This window comes from Aythya ferina, assembly GCF_964211825.1.
Source record: "Aythya ferina genome assembly, chromosome: 20".
In the NCBI taxonomy this organism is placed as follows: Eukaryota; Metazoa; Chordata; class Aves; order Anseriformes; family Anatidae; genus Aythya; species Aythya ferina.
The window spans coordinates 7,046,247-7,059,099 of NC_140318.1; the positions used below are offsets into that span (position 1 = coordinate 7,046,247).

General features: G+C 40.7%; 1 long non-coding RNA gene across 1 annotated transcript in view; it reads left to right on the plus strand.

Moving 5' to 3' along the window:
- The first annotated feature begins 5,763 nt into the window (after nt 1-5,763).
- LOC311422004 overlaps nt 5,764-12,853 on the plus strand; it is a 33,807-nt gene continuing 26,717 nt past the window's right edge. Inside the window, exon 1 of the long non-coding RNA XR_014685133.1 lies at nt 5,764-5,955. This is a non-coding gene — a long non-coding RNA (uncharacterized lncRNA). The remainder of the gene's footprint in view (nt 5,956-12,853) is intronic.

Sequence of the window (12,853 nt, forward strand, 5' to 3'; positions counted from 1 at the left end):
GGAAAAGGCAGGAGTGCATGATTTTGGTGGTAAGTAGGCCACCTAAGCAACAAAGTGATCCCGAATGGGCTATAAAACAAGTGTGTTATTACTGTGTATAAATGAATAGGAAGCGAGTGGCTTCAGAAAATTTATTTTCTGTGGCTTAAACCTTCAATCGACCCATCACTCACTCGACAGCTGGCAGAAGAGAAAAAAAATCCACTCTCCTGTGACAGATCAAAGACTTTATGACGAAAAGGAAGCCAAATTCTGTTCTTTGCTACACAGAGACAAATAGTGTACAAATAACTCGCATGTCAAGCTGGCCATCTAGAACTCATACCCATGTAAATAAGAACAAAACACGTGGCTGCCGAACTCTGTAATGCCATCTCTGTGAGCTTTATATCACCATCCCAATCTCCCTGCTTTGCCATTCTGTCCCCAGTTCCTTTTCTCAGCAGAATGGTTAGCTGCCTCTCCAACTAATTCACTTTACTTGCTTCAGTGATTGTACCTGGCATCTTCTCCCATATCTTCGCCCAGGCTTTCCTTTAATTCTCTCTTCTCTCTGACTTTCTCAGGATATGTTCTCCATAGTATTAAGGATGGATTTACTTTTGAGCAGGGAAAACTACAAAGTCATGAAAACCCTTTACGATTCTAATTAGATCTGAGTAATGTATGGCGACAAAGCCGGCCTTACCTACACCAGTAAATGGAAGATCTGGGAACCTTTTGTTTTACTGCTCAGTAGAGATCTACAGAACTATTTTATTTAATTATAACCAGGGACAATGTAAGTAAGGAGCAACCTGCGTGGCACAATGCTGCAGGCAAGTCAGACTTAAACAGGAGACTTGAGGATCCGTCGGTCCTCATGGCGTATTGTGCCTCAGGGTTTTTTTCTTTGACTTCAGACAAGCCACTTAAATTCCTCTGCCTCTACTACTTTGCAGGTGACAAGCAAGAAGAACACATATGTGCTTTGTGTGGTAAATGTGCACAAAGAGTTTTTAACAGTGGCAAGTTATATTAGAGATCTTGTCATTGGTATATTGGTACAGGAATGAAGGACACAGGAGAAAAGGGAGGAGGCAGTGGAGACACCTCAGGTGATCTTAGTGATCCTTGTTTTTCACAAACAATTCCATTCCAATTTCAAAACAAATCCATTCCAGCTGGTTCAAGGCAGTCTATGCTGTGCCTCAGTTTCCCATCTCTCACATGGAGACGACAGGCAATACAGCTTCTTTGTGTCCATTTTTCAGTCTGCTTTCCAGGGCGTGTTCTTCCTTTTGTGGTGCATGTACACCAAGACTAATGCTTTATTGAACCCTGAAGTTTTGAAAATTAAATGTCGTGCCATCCCGCAAGTTGTTTTCTTCACCCATAAACAACTTTATCTGGTAATGGAATAAAGTAGACAAGAATGCATCTGAAAGGAGGGATGTTAATAGGTTAAAATGAATCCTCCCACCTTTCCAGAAGTGAATGCACATTTATCTGAATTGCTTGATTGGAGTTGGTTATGTAAATGAATTGTTAATATCTATACACACTTTATTCTGTTACAATGAAGTCACAAATCAAATTAGGACAAAGATTTCTCTTTAATTTCTATGCTTTTCTTCTTCTTCTTCTTCTTTTTTTTTTTTTTTTTTTTCTTTCAATTACTGCACTTTGTATAATTTTTCATCTAGATCTGACAGCTTATTAACAGGATTGAAACCCACAAATTAACATTTTTTAAGCCTACAATGAGAAGAAATGCAAACAGTCCATCAATATATATATGTCCCCCCAATTTGTTTGTTCTGGTGATTCTTAAAACTTAGCCTCGAGTCTCTTCCCAGTCAAATTTGGGTAAATCCATCTCTTTCCTTTACAAAGCTGAGAGCTTGCAAAGTCACACACGGGAGGCAAACTCATTACCATGGAGGGGAGAGTTCTGGCAGCTCAAAGTGGATGCAGACCTTTCAATAGATGATGGAGAGGAATGGTGAGCACAACTCCTGTGGACACCTCCAACCTGGCATAAGAAACAAATATTCCCCTCTACTGACCTGCCTGGATACAAAACATTAAAGAAAATGGTAAGAAATAAATAAATAAATAAAACACAACAGCATGTGTTTGCAGCAGACATTACCCATGCTTTCCAAAGACCAAAGCAATCCAAGAGAGTTCAAATGGGGAGATGTTGTGTAAGTGACTTCAGTGTACCCTATGGAACGGATAACAACTCAAAGAATAATTTCATTGTAGAAGGCATGCTGAGAAATACAATTTCCATTGCAGCAAATCTGGGGGGAAAGAAATCAGTGTGATGCTGTTTGTTCCCTAACTGCAGAAAGGCTTTCACAGGGGATAGCATCAATTGCCTGTGCAGTGATCTTGCATGCTTTTGAAAAGGGAACCTGCTCTCTTTATGGAAGGGGATGTAGCAGTCTGACAAAGGACCTCGGCAGATTAGATCGGACTTCTTCCTGACTCTAAGTCTCTTTTATTTGCTTGCTGATAAATTCTTTCAACACAACAGACTTCACACTTTTTCCTATCCTCTTGCCTTCCCCACTGATATTTTCATTTGGATTTCTGTGGAACACATTTTGTAAGTCCAGTTGACTCTTTAGTCAGGTGGAATCTGTATACAAGGGAACTGCAGAAATAATGGGAATAAAAACCTCGAGGTATATTATTTGTGACTATGTTATAAAGTGCTCTGCTCATCTCCTCTGCATGTGGCAGGGGGTCTGCTTGGTGTACGGGGTAGGGACTGAACACCCCCAAAATACCAGGAAACACAGGGAGATTTTTAGGAAGAATACCAGCTCCTGTGCTTCCTAGCATAAGGTACTTGAAAGCTTAGGAGACACTTACCTGAAGTGCAGGTTCTCTCTCATTTATCTATTCTAATTATTCAAGCATTTTTTCTTGGAAGCACATGGTGGCAGTTTCTGACAGACACAAAAAGAACTAGATAGTCTAGAGCAGAACCCAGCTATTCTCATTTCTTGTGCACCAGTACTTTCCCCCACATCATGGGCTGCCCCTCACAGCCAACACTCCAGGGGCAGTCTACAGTAACTCTGTGTGTCCTTTTCATGAGAGAGCTGAAAGGCTGTTTCCACATTTCTATGGGAAATAAGCATTTTTTTTTGGGTGCAAAAAGTGTTTCACCGAGAATTACCTGAACAGATAATCTATTAGGAATCACCTCTCACTCCAAGTGAGACTTACCCAGCTGTATCTCTGATACCAATTTCACCTGTTTCTTTGGGGGACACAAAGGACATTTCCTGTGTCTTTTAGTGTGTCTTTGTGGGAGAACTGAATCCTAGCAATTATGCAAAGTTATGAACGAATTACTGTGAGCCCATGCCTCCAGTGCAGACTCTGGCACTGACACATCCCCACGTGTGTGCATGGCCAGAAGGCCAGCAGCTGTGCGTGAGCAGCGCAGCACGCAGCTGGGCACGTTCTCTCCCTGTCTTTTTTGCATGCTGCTCAAGCCATGGCTTTGGGGTATGTTTAATGATTGATTCATCTGAGAAAACAACACAGGGGAGAAATGACATCTCCCTCTTTCAACAGTGAGTTTTTTACTTCACTCACTAACTAGTTCCCTTGAAATTTGCACTCGTGTCTACTTTCTGAGCAAAAGAAAGCAAGTCTGTGCCCATGATTGCCTTTGCACACTATCTGCTTTGCATGCATTGACAGGATTTTTAGGAGTACAGGATCAGCTTTGTTCCCCATGTCCAGTTCAGAGACACAATGGAGAATCCAGGTTATGACTGGAGATATCTTTGGAGAGCAGCTCCGTGTTTGGCTCACCTTGTTGTTCTGTGCTGCTGCGAGATCCTGGAACAATTGGCACAATTAGACATGCAGTACTATTTGAGCAGCAATACCTAGTCACAATGGAGCAATTAAGACAATTACTGTACGTTTTATGTAACAGGACAAATGGATCTCACTTTTAAAGTCTTTGAAAATCTCCTATAAAAGCTGTAATAATGCATTAATATATTAATCCTCCTAATCCTGTCAAACTACCCAAGTCTTTCTGTGAAGGGGTTGACAGGAGATCTCAATATTAAGAGGAATAGCAGCAGGCACTTGCTAGAGTTGCTTTTTTAACAACTTGCCTATATCAGGTGTTGCAAATCACTTTGGTTTAGTGTATGAAGGGTGAGAAAATGAAATGGAGAAATTCTGGAAAGTCTCTGTAGACTTGGAAGAGCTCCCCTGATGTGTGCACACAGACAGTCTTATTCAATCCAGTAAAAATATGACTGTTTTTCCTGAGACACAAAACTGAAAGGAGTGGACTGAGGCCAGGAGCAAACCTGTGGGATTTTTGGTACAGAATTCACCAAGCCAAGGAGCAGTCCCTGTTAATCCTGCTCCCTGCAGCCCTCTCATGATCACCTCTTAAGGCAGCCCCAGCCTCTTCTCACAGATGCAAGCTGCCACATCTGCAGTCCAGATACTCTGGGGACCTGATCTGAGTATAGATCATGAGAGATGGGTCAAATATATTAAAAAAAAAAGAAAAAAAAAAAAAAAAAGAAATTATAGAAGTAAATATAAATAGAAAAAATATTTTGCCAAATAAAGATACAGATAGCACAGTTGCAGTATTGTAGTGAAAGGAGGATAGAAATAAAAGAAAACTTTTTCTATTTAGCTATGCTTAGATAGATACAAGAGATTTCCCTGATTCTCCATTATCCAGCTGGCAAGACATTTGCATTACCTCCTTAATCACGTGCCTATGTCTCCTGCTCTTAGGCAAAACCTATACTCTTAAATTGATGCCAGGGGAGAAGATGCTGATTTGGATATGCAATATTTATTTATTTTTTTAAATCCCACTTGATATACAGTTCCAAGTGCAGTCTCTCCCCACATGGATATCTTTGATTCCCAACATAACTTCAAATCAGTTTTAACCCTCCACCCACCAGCCTACTGACTGCCTCCATGCTTAAGTAACTCCTTAACAAGGTGTTAACCTCTTGTAAGACAGCATACTCTTTTCCGCCTGGCATGGCAATGTTGAAATCTCAGTGTGAAGCCTTTTCCACATAGCCAACCTAGCATTTCATAGCAACAAAAAACTTGACAATCACATTTATACAATAATATACATCGCGCTGATACAAGTAGCTCATTAATAGCTCTTAATTGAGACTAGACACAATGGCTAAGCAGCCACTTTGAGAGGATAATGGGTGTGAGGTGAGTGACCCCTGCTCAGGCTTTGAGGGATTTCATGGTACCTGGGTTTTCAGAACAGCCTAGGGAAATTAGACGCACAATAGCTATCATATTTCACCGAGAATGGGATACCTAGTTTGGATTAAAAAATAAAATTCTCAATTTTAATCTTCCTTTATTTTAGGTCTTGATCTGAAAGTCAAGGCTAATGCTTCTTTTCCTAATTTAGAGGTTCACAGATCCCTTAATGTCTATGAATTATGTAGATTCCAGTTTAGTTGGGGCTAGTTAGGTAAAGTACTGGCTGAAAGTACAGAACACATATAAGCAGAGTATGCCTTCCGCATTAATACAAAAGTACAGCACAAAAGAAAAGGCTTGGACCTGCAACCCCTCCCTACGGGTGAGCCCTACACACCCCCTTTTAGAAGTGTCTTTGGAAAATGCTGCCCTCATCCTAACCTGCACTGATTTATGCTGATTTGCAACAGATGAGAAGCTGTCCCTCCATAGCTAAATATTTTTGGGAGTTATATAAAGCAGTTAGAGAGTGAGAACAGAGGTTTTGCCCTTTTTCCTGTGAGCTTCCTGTGAACATTTCTGAAGAGAAACTTTCTCAACAAAACACCAAAGTCTATGTGAAGGGACAACATGAAATTGCCTGTTGAGAAACACAAGAGAGGTGAGAGTGCTGAGTTGCAGGGGTGTGCGTGCCCTGCCCACATAAAAGGAAAAAGAGCAAGGGTAAGTGCTGCTTGTGGTCCTAAAATAAATTAAGAGTGAGTTGACTTGTTGAAGGACGGAGGTGTTAGGGTTACTCCTCTTTGAGCTAGTTGTGCAAGGAGCCTGGAATGCCACTGGGGAGAGAAGAGGATTTGGCAGCCTGATGCCTCCAGCATGAAGGTCTTCACTAGTGGGAGAGAGGCAGCAACTAACAGCCACCCATCTCCCCGTGAGCATTTAATTAGGGTAAAAATTCTGTCCTCTGAATGGAGCCATTTGGCAATGCAGTGGTGGTGTGGGTCTCTGATGCACAGTTCAGGCATTGGGTGATATGGTACACCTCGGGGCCCTGTGACTCAGTGTTAACAAACCTCCCTCCCTGTCAGGAGTCAGTAGTAACACCCTGACCAGCCCCTGGCATGCACTGAAAAGGCATTCACGCAGCTTAAATTAAGTAACGCGCTGTGGGAGGGCTGGTGACCTCAGCACCTCATTCTGATAGCAGAATATGTTTACAAAAATTAAGGTTATTGATTGCAGAGATTCTTTTCAATCGGCCTATTAATGCTCGTTTTATGTAACAGGACAAATAGATCACAGTGTAAAGTCTTTGAAAATCCCCTGTGAAAGCTGTAATAATGCTTTAATGTATTAATCCCCTTAATCCTGTCAGACTCCCAAAGAATTTCTGTAAAGGCTGACAGGAAATCTCAATACTAACAGCAGAACCAGCAGCAGACGCTTTTCAATAGGTGGTTTTTAACTATTTGTCAGTCTGCTGGCTTTAAAATAGTCCTCAGCAGAGGGTGAAGGGAAGCTGATGTTTGTGAAGCATGTGGAATGATTTTAAGAGGTTTTGTGGTTTGGCTTGTCCTCTTATTTACATCGTGGTAAATCAAAACTATTGCTGGGTGTTAGCATGGAGGTATTTTACAGGTTGTTTTTCTACATCTCCCTCCACGGTGTTGCTGATGCCTTCATGACACTGGGGTCTTCACCCAAGCTGCCAGCCTTGGCTCCTGCCTGCAGGTACTGATGTTTGCCCTTGGCTCTGGGGCTCAAACTACTCTGTGTGCTCCTGTAGGTTTGCTGAGCTCTGTGAGGAGTCTGGCCGTGCTGGTTCAGGGGGTTATGGGATGTAAATCCTCCAGCAGAACAGCCATGGATCTCTTTGCTCAAGTGGCTGAATGTAGGGAATAATTTTAAAACAAAGAAAAATCAGATAAGGCCACGTTAGCAACATAATGGCAGTGCTTCTTTGAAAGGTGGCACCTCCAATTTCAGACGTGTTCTGAGCAGTCTATAATTTAGATGGAGCTCAAGCATTTAGTCTGTAGGACTTTGTTTTTCCTCCTTCACCTTTTCTTTAACTAGTAAAGAAAATGACATTCTATGTAAAATGTAATAACCAATAATGAATCCTTTAAAGTGCAACATTATCTTTTCAGCACACATTTCCACTGCACCTCTCCTAATTATTTGATTAAATATGTGCCTTAGTGGGTTTAGTGTTTACTGGAGTGATCAGGATGAATTCATTTTCCTTGTAGTGAACAGAAGATAGTGTAATTGTGGATCCTGTGCAGTTACTTGCCTTTGTGATATGGAAGGAAAAAACAAAACAGTGACAGCTATATGTGGGATCAGTACAGCCCCTGTATTAACTCCGAGCTTGCTTTTGATTTCATTTACAGCAGTACAAATGGTTAGTAATTTCACCAAATCAACAGACTTGCTCTGAGCATAAAACCAGACACTACATCCTCCCCCCTGCTAACTCTAGTGCAGCTGGTGTCTCAGCATCTTTCCTTCCTGGTGAGCTAGTTTAGGAACAGATTTTTCCATTCGAGGGCATAAGCAGAGCACAGTGAAGTCCCCTCTCATCACAAAGCTCTTCTCCCTGACTGCAGCATTTCCTGGCAGAGCAGTGGGGATGGAAGAGAAGGTAACTCTCTAGTTGGGAGTTTCAGTCTCTTTCAGATAGACACTCCACTTTCTGGAGTTTCTGTTTGCAAATTAACATAAAGTAAAGCCTGCCTAGATGCGTTTACCCTCCACCAGTGCATTGCTGTTCTCTCCTTTTTATCTGTTTTTTCTTTGGTTTGGACTCCTCACTTCGACACAAAACTCTTGGTGCACTTCAGCTGGGAACTCCAATGATGAACAATGGAAAACAGCTAAGAAATGAAATTACAGTATGCTGGGGGAAACGTAGTCCACCCACTGAACAGACCGCACATGGGAGAATGAAAACACAATGAAGTCAGAGCAGAAATGCCTGTGAAGTACTGCAGCATCATTTATTAATCTCTGGTTTAGTGTACATGATGTGCGAAAGTGTACAGTTTAGAGGTTTTCATGTAAAGATCAATGTTTTCCCTGGGTAGGCGGAATAATTATTTTCTGACAAGCTTAAACTCTGAGTCACCACCAAAAGAGAAAGCTGCAGTCCTGGAAGGTAGCTCACAAGAAGCATCTCCAGCAGGAGGGCTCTCCTGATGCTCTAGGCAGAGCATGGGTGGTGTGTATGGCTCCCCACAGTCTCCAGCAGATATAATGGCTTATCCTGACTCATGCATTTTCCACTTTATCCCGTGCATTGATAGTTTATTTGAGCTACTTTTACAAGAATAGCATTCACCATTTTCTTGCTTAATGCCTTGGCAACAGCTGCTTTTTTTTTTTTTTTTTTTTAACTAGTGCAAGATGCTGTGCCAAGAAAAATCTAATACTCATCCAGAAAGGATTAACTAGATAGCATAGCAATACCCGTCAGTTTACCCACAGAAGAATGGAAATAGCTTCCTTTGGTGTAACACAGTTTAGATAGTATTTCACCTTAACTTTTATGTTCAGACTGTTTGTAGTTCAGAGATAAGTCTTTGCAAGAAAATCGATAATAATTCATGCATGCACAACTCACATCAGCTTCCACAGGATATTAGGTTTTGTATTAACATAACTGAAAATTGGAAAGTTCCTTTTTCAATAGAGTAGAGATAACTACTGTTAAGTGCTTTTTCACATGTGTGTGTGAGTACCATATGAGGAGGTAGACTGTAAAATATAGCTTTGTAGGTACATTGTTTCATACAAGCTTTGCATTGCAAGTGTTTCCGAAAGATAGCATCAGAAATTCATGACACATTAGACTAGCTTCATTAGAGACACACAGAGATGTAGGTTTCATCTAGAGAATTGTAAATGGCCAATTTGTCATTTCTTTACCTGTTGATCAAATAAGGATGAGAAATAAGGGAATTTGTAGGTCTGGGACTGAAAGGGAAGGAAATGTCTCTTTGGTACCATAAAATGTCTCTTTAATTAGTAGGGGAATGTCAACAGAACATAGAGCTTCGTGGCCAGGAATTCAAGGGAGAGTAAATATCATATAAAGTACAGGCAGTGTTGGCCTAGGGATTATAGATTCCCCAAACCGTTTTAAATGATACCTCTACTTTCTCTTTGTGATGCTTGCATTCACTGTCCTATGAAAGAATGAAGTAAATTATATTTGTGGTTTAAAGGATAAAAGATAAAATATGGAGTCTTTCACTGTTTTGTGATGGCTTTAAAATCTAGGCCAGGTTTGCAATGATCTGTGACAGGTCAGTTCTGTAGCTCAGGTTTATTATGCTGAAAATCTGCACTGCAAGGCATATTCCAACATAAAAGAAAAGCACAGCTACCCCTAGAATTGAAACAAAGAAAAATAAGCCTTCTGTCAGTAAAAGTTCATGCTTACCTGCCATAAGATAGAAAAATAAATAAGCCAGTCAATCAGGGTTCCCTTTAAGGTACAGAGAGAAGTGTAGATACTGGCCCTGGTTTTAGGCTCCTTGTGTTTGACGATTGCTGAGGTTTGAGGAGTGGAAGTGGCAGGGCACTGGTCAGTGTTAGCCCATGCACTAGTTTCACCACTGCCCTTTCTGCCATACCTGTTATGCTATCTGAGATGTAGTTTACAGGTTTACATCATGTCAGCCCGAAGACAAACTTGAACCAGGGCTCAGAGCTTGCTTCCAGTGCTGGAAAACAAGTAGAAATTCTCTGATGGTGCCCAGGGCTGCATGCAGACACCTCAGGATGCTTGTGTGTGCCTGGGCAAGTGACACCACCATCACTCTCCATCATATAAGCCAGATATGCACCATGATGTTAGTGGGGGATACACTGCACATTAACTTCCTCCCTTCCCACATGATGCCTTCCTTGCCTATCTGCTATCTTCTGCCGAAGGCGTGGGAAGCTCTTTGTTATTTCTGCTTGGAAAAGTAGTTCATGGCTGCTTGAATATGAGCCAGTCTTAGTGGCCTGTACTTGTCTTCATTCACAGATGTGAGAGCATGAGTGTTTAATTTCTTTGAAGAGGGTTTTAACCTACTGCTAGCTAGGTATTGGATGAGGTTTATCCATTTTATCAAATAATGAAAAATCAGAACACTCCGGAATCTGTTGTTGACCTGACTGGCACAACTTATTGCTCTCTGAGCTCTTCTTATTGATGGAAAATCTAAATCAGAAAAGCTGTTGTCTTCCTTGGCATGAACTGACTCATTCATCATCATTCTCACCAGGGAAACCAGCAACCAAATTGACTGTCAGGGCTGAACTCTTACGAGCAACTTCTCTAAACTGGGCCTGTTGAACATGGCAGGGCACCTCTCAGTATTATTGCTTCTGGTGTTCACTTGATTGCTGGGCTGTGGCTTTTCAGAGTAGCTGAAGTCACTTATTGGAAATGTCTGATTTGAGGTATCTACCACTCTGAAATTTAGGCTTTTATACGGAGACGTTCTAAATCCTTCATGAAAAAATTTGTTATTCCTTTTGAAAGTCCTGGTTATGGATTCTCACTGTGACATAGATTCACAAGCACCAAGGCCACTTGATTAAAAATGAAAGAGAACTCTACTTATGAAGTCATATGATCCTCCAATGGAAAATATTTATGTTATAGAGACGATCAGTTCTGTGGTATATTTACACTGTTTTATAGAAACATGCATGTGGGGATATATATTTACTCCAGTAATTATATGCTCCATAGTGCTCTGAGAAGAAAAAACATGCCAAGAATAATTCAAATAAATATTAAGGCCTTGACATAACTAGTATTGCAGTAATGCAGTTTTCTAAGTGCAAAAATTTTCCCAGCTCTTTGGTATGTCATGCAAGAATAATGAATGCAAATGCTGTTGATAGTCATTAAAATTCTGCAAATGAAAAATGACTCACCCCTTCGTTAATTCTAGCCCATTGCATAGAGAACCTGTGAAAGCCTTTATCAGTGACACTCTTAGTGTTGGAAAATGAGAATAAGGTTCTTGAGTAGCTTCCCTGTTCCTGGGAAACTTTGTCTTTGTATGGTAGCAAGTTTTCTGACTGCCAAAATGATGAAAGCCATTGAACCACCTTATAAGTGTGAAATGGCTCCCAAAATAACAGCTGCATATGACAGTGAGACTGGGACGTGGTATGAAAGGGTCAGTGATAGTGCTGATCATGATGATTAAGGAAGGAATATCACCTATGTTTGTCAGGGAATTTGGCGCTCCATTTTGCTGACTTCTAAATAAAATACCTTCAGAGAGCTAGTAATATAAATAGGAATGACTAACAAAAGACGAGAACTATTTTAGGGACAAAAAGCTGAAAAAGTAAAGGGTTATCATTCATTTTGAAGCCCTGCTTACAGACCGACACCATCGTGGTGGAAGCTCTAACAACAGTTAATCTGTATGATGTGGGGCTGTGGGGTCATCTTTGCAGGAGGCAACAATGTCCATGGGAGGCAAGGAACAATGGGGCATTCAGGAAACTTGCTTTGGCATTAATGTGCCTTTACTGCTAGCAGGACATTTCTTGGTAGTTGTGGAGACAGAAAGAGACCAGAAATGGAAAGCCAAGCTGGCTGAAAACAGCAGTAGGAATAATTTGTCTTTGAGCTAAAGTCCTTCGTTTTCATTTAATTGGATAACGTGAGCTACAACCTTGTGACTTGCTAATTTGTTGCACTGGAATATGATTAGAAGATGTTTTGAGACTGGGTGATGAGGAATTTTAATAAGACATTTCTGAGGTGGGGCTGTTCTGACACCAAGGATTTTGTTACAGTATTTTAAACTCATTGTGACTCTAATGATGTTACAAATGTGGAAGTGAGATAAATGTAAATGAATTGCTATTGAACCTATCGAACAAGAAACTTTTAAAGTGTTGTGGGACATATGTAAATTAATATGTAAATGAAATGGTTTGGGTTATAAAAGGACGTGTCTGAGGAATGGCTCTTTGGAGGTTCTTTGGATCAGCATCAAGGATGCTGATCATTTGGAGCTTTTACATATGTTAATCATCTTCTTCTTCCAGGCCAAAGAGGCTATGAATATAAAAGTGCTAACAGCCTATTACCAAGTTGTTTGCAAGAGTCCTCATAATAGAAATGTTAACTGTATTGCTTAATTTCTACTTAAATAAACCTGCAGCTTTCTGTAATAATTCGAGTGTGATTGGATGGAATCAAATCTATCTAAAATAACGAGTGTAATTAGGGCTTATCTTATCTCTATTTAGTCTGACAGTCAACAAAAGGTTTGAAATGGAAACAAGTTATTTGTGTTAGGGGTGATAGATAGGAGGTATCTAGGGGATGGTAACAGGAGCAAGCATGAAGGGTTCACAGTGGTGAGTAAGGAAATTGACCTTTGCAACAGCATTTTGAATCAATAGGGATTGCCAAGACTCTACTCATCCAAGCCAAAAGAAAAGTGTTAATCAAGATACAAGTTGATGAGAGACTTGCTTGATTTGGCTAAGGTCAGACAGTGACTCTGTGGACTAGCTAAGAACAGAATGAAAATTGGTTAAGTCTTCTACCAATAAGTGATGATCTCAAAACTCCAAATTTTCCATAGTA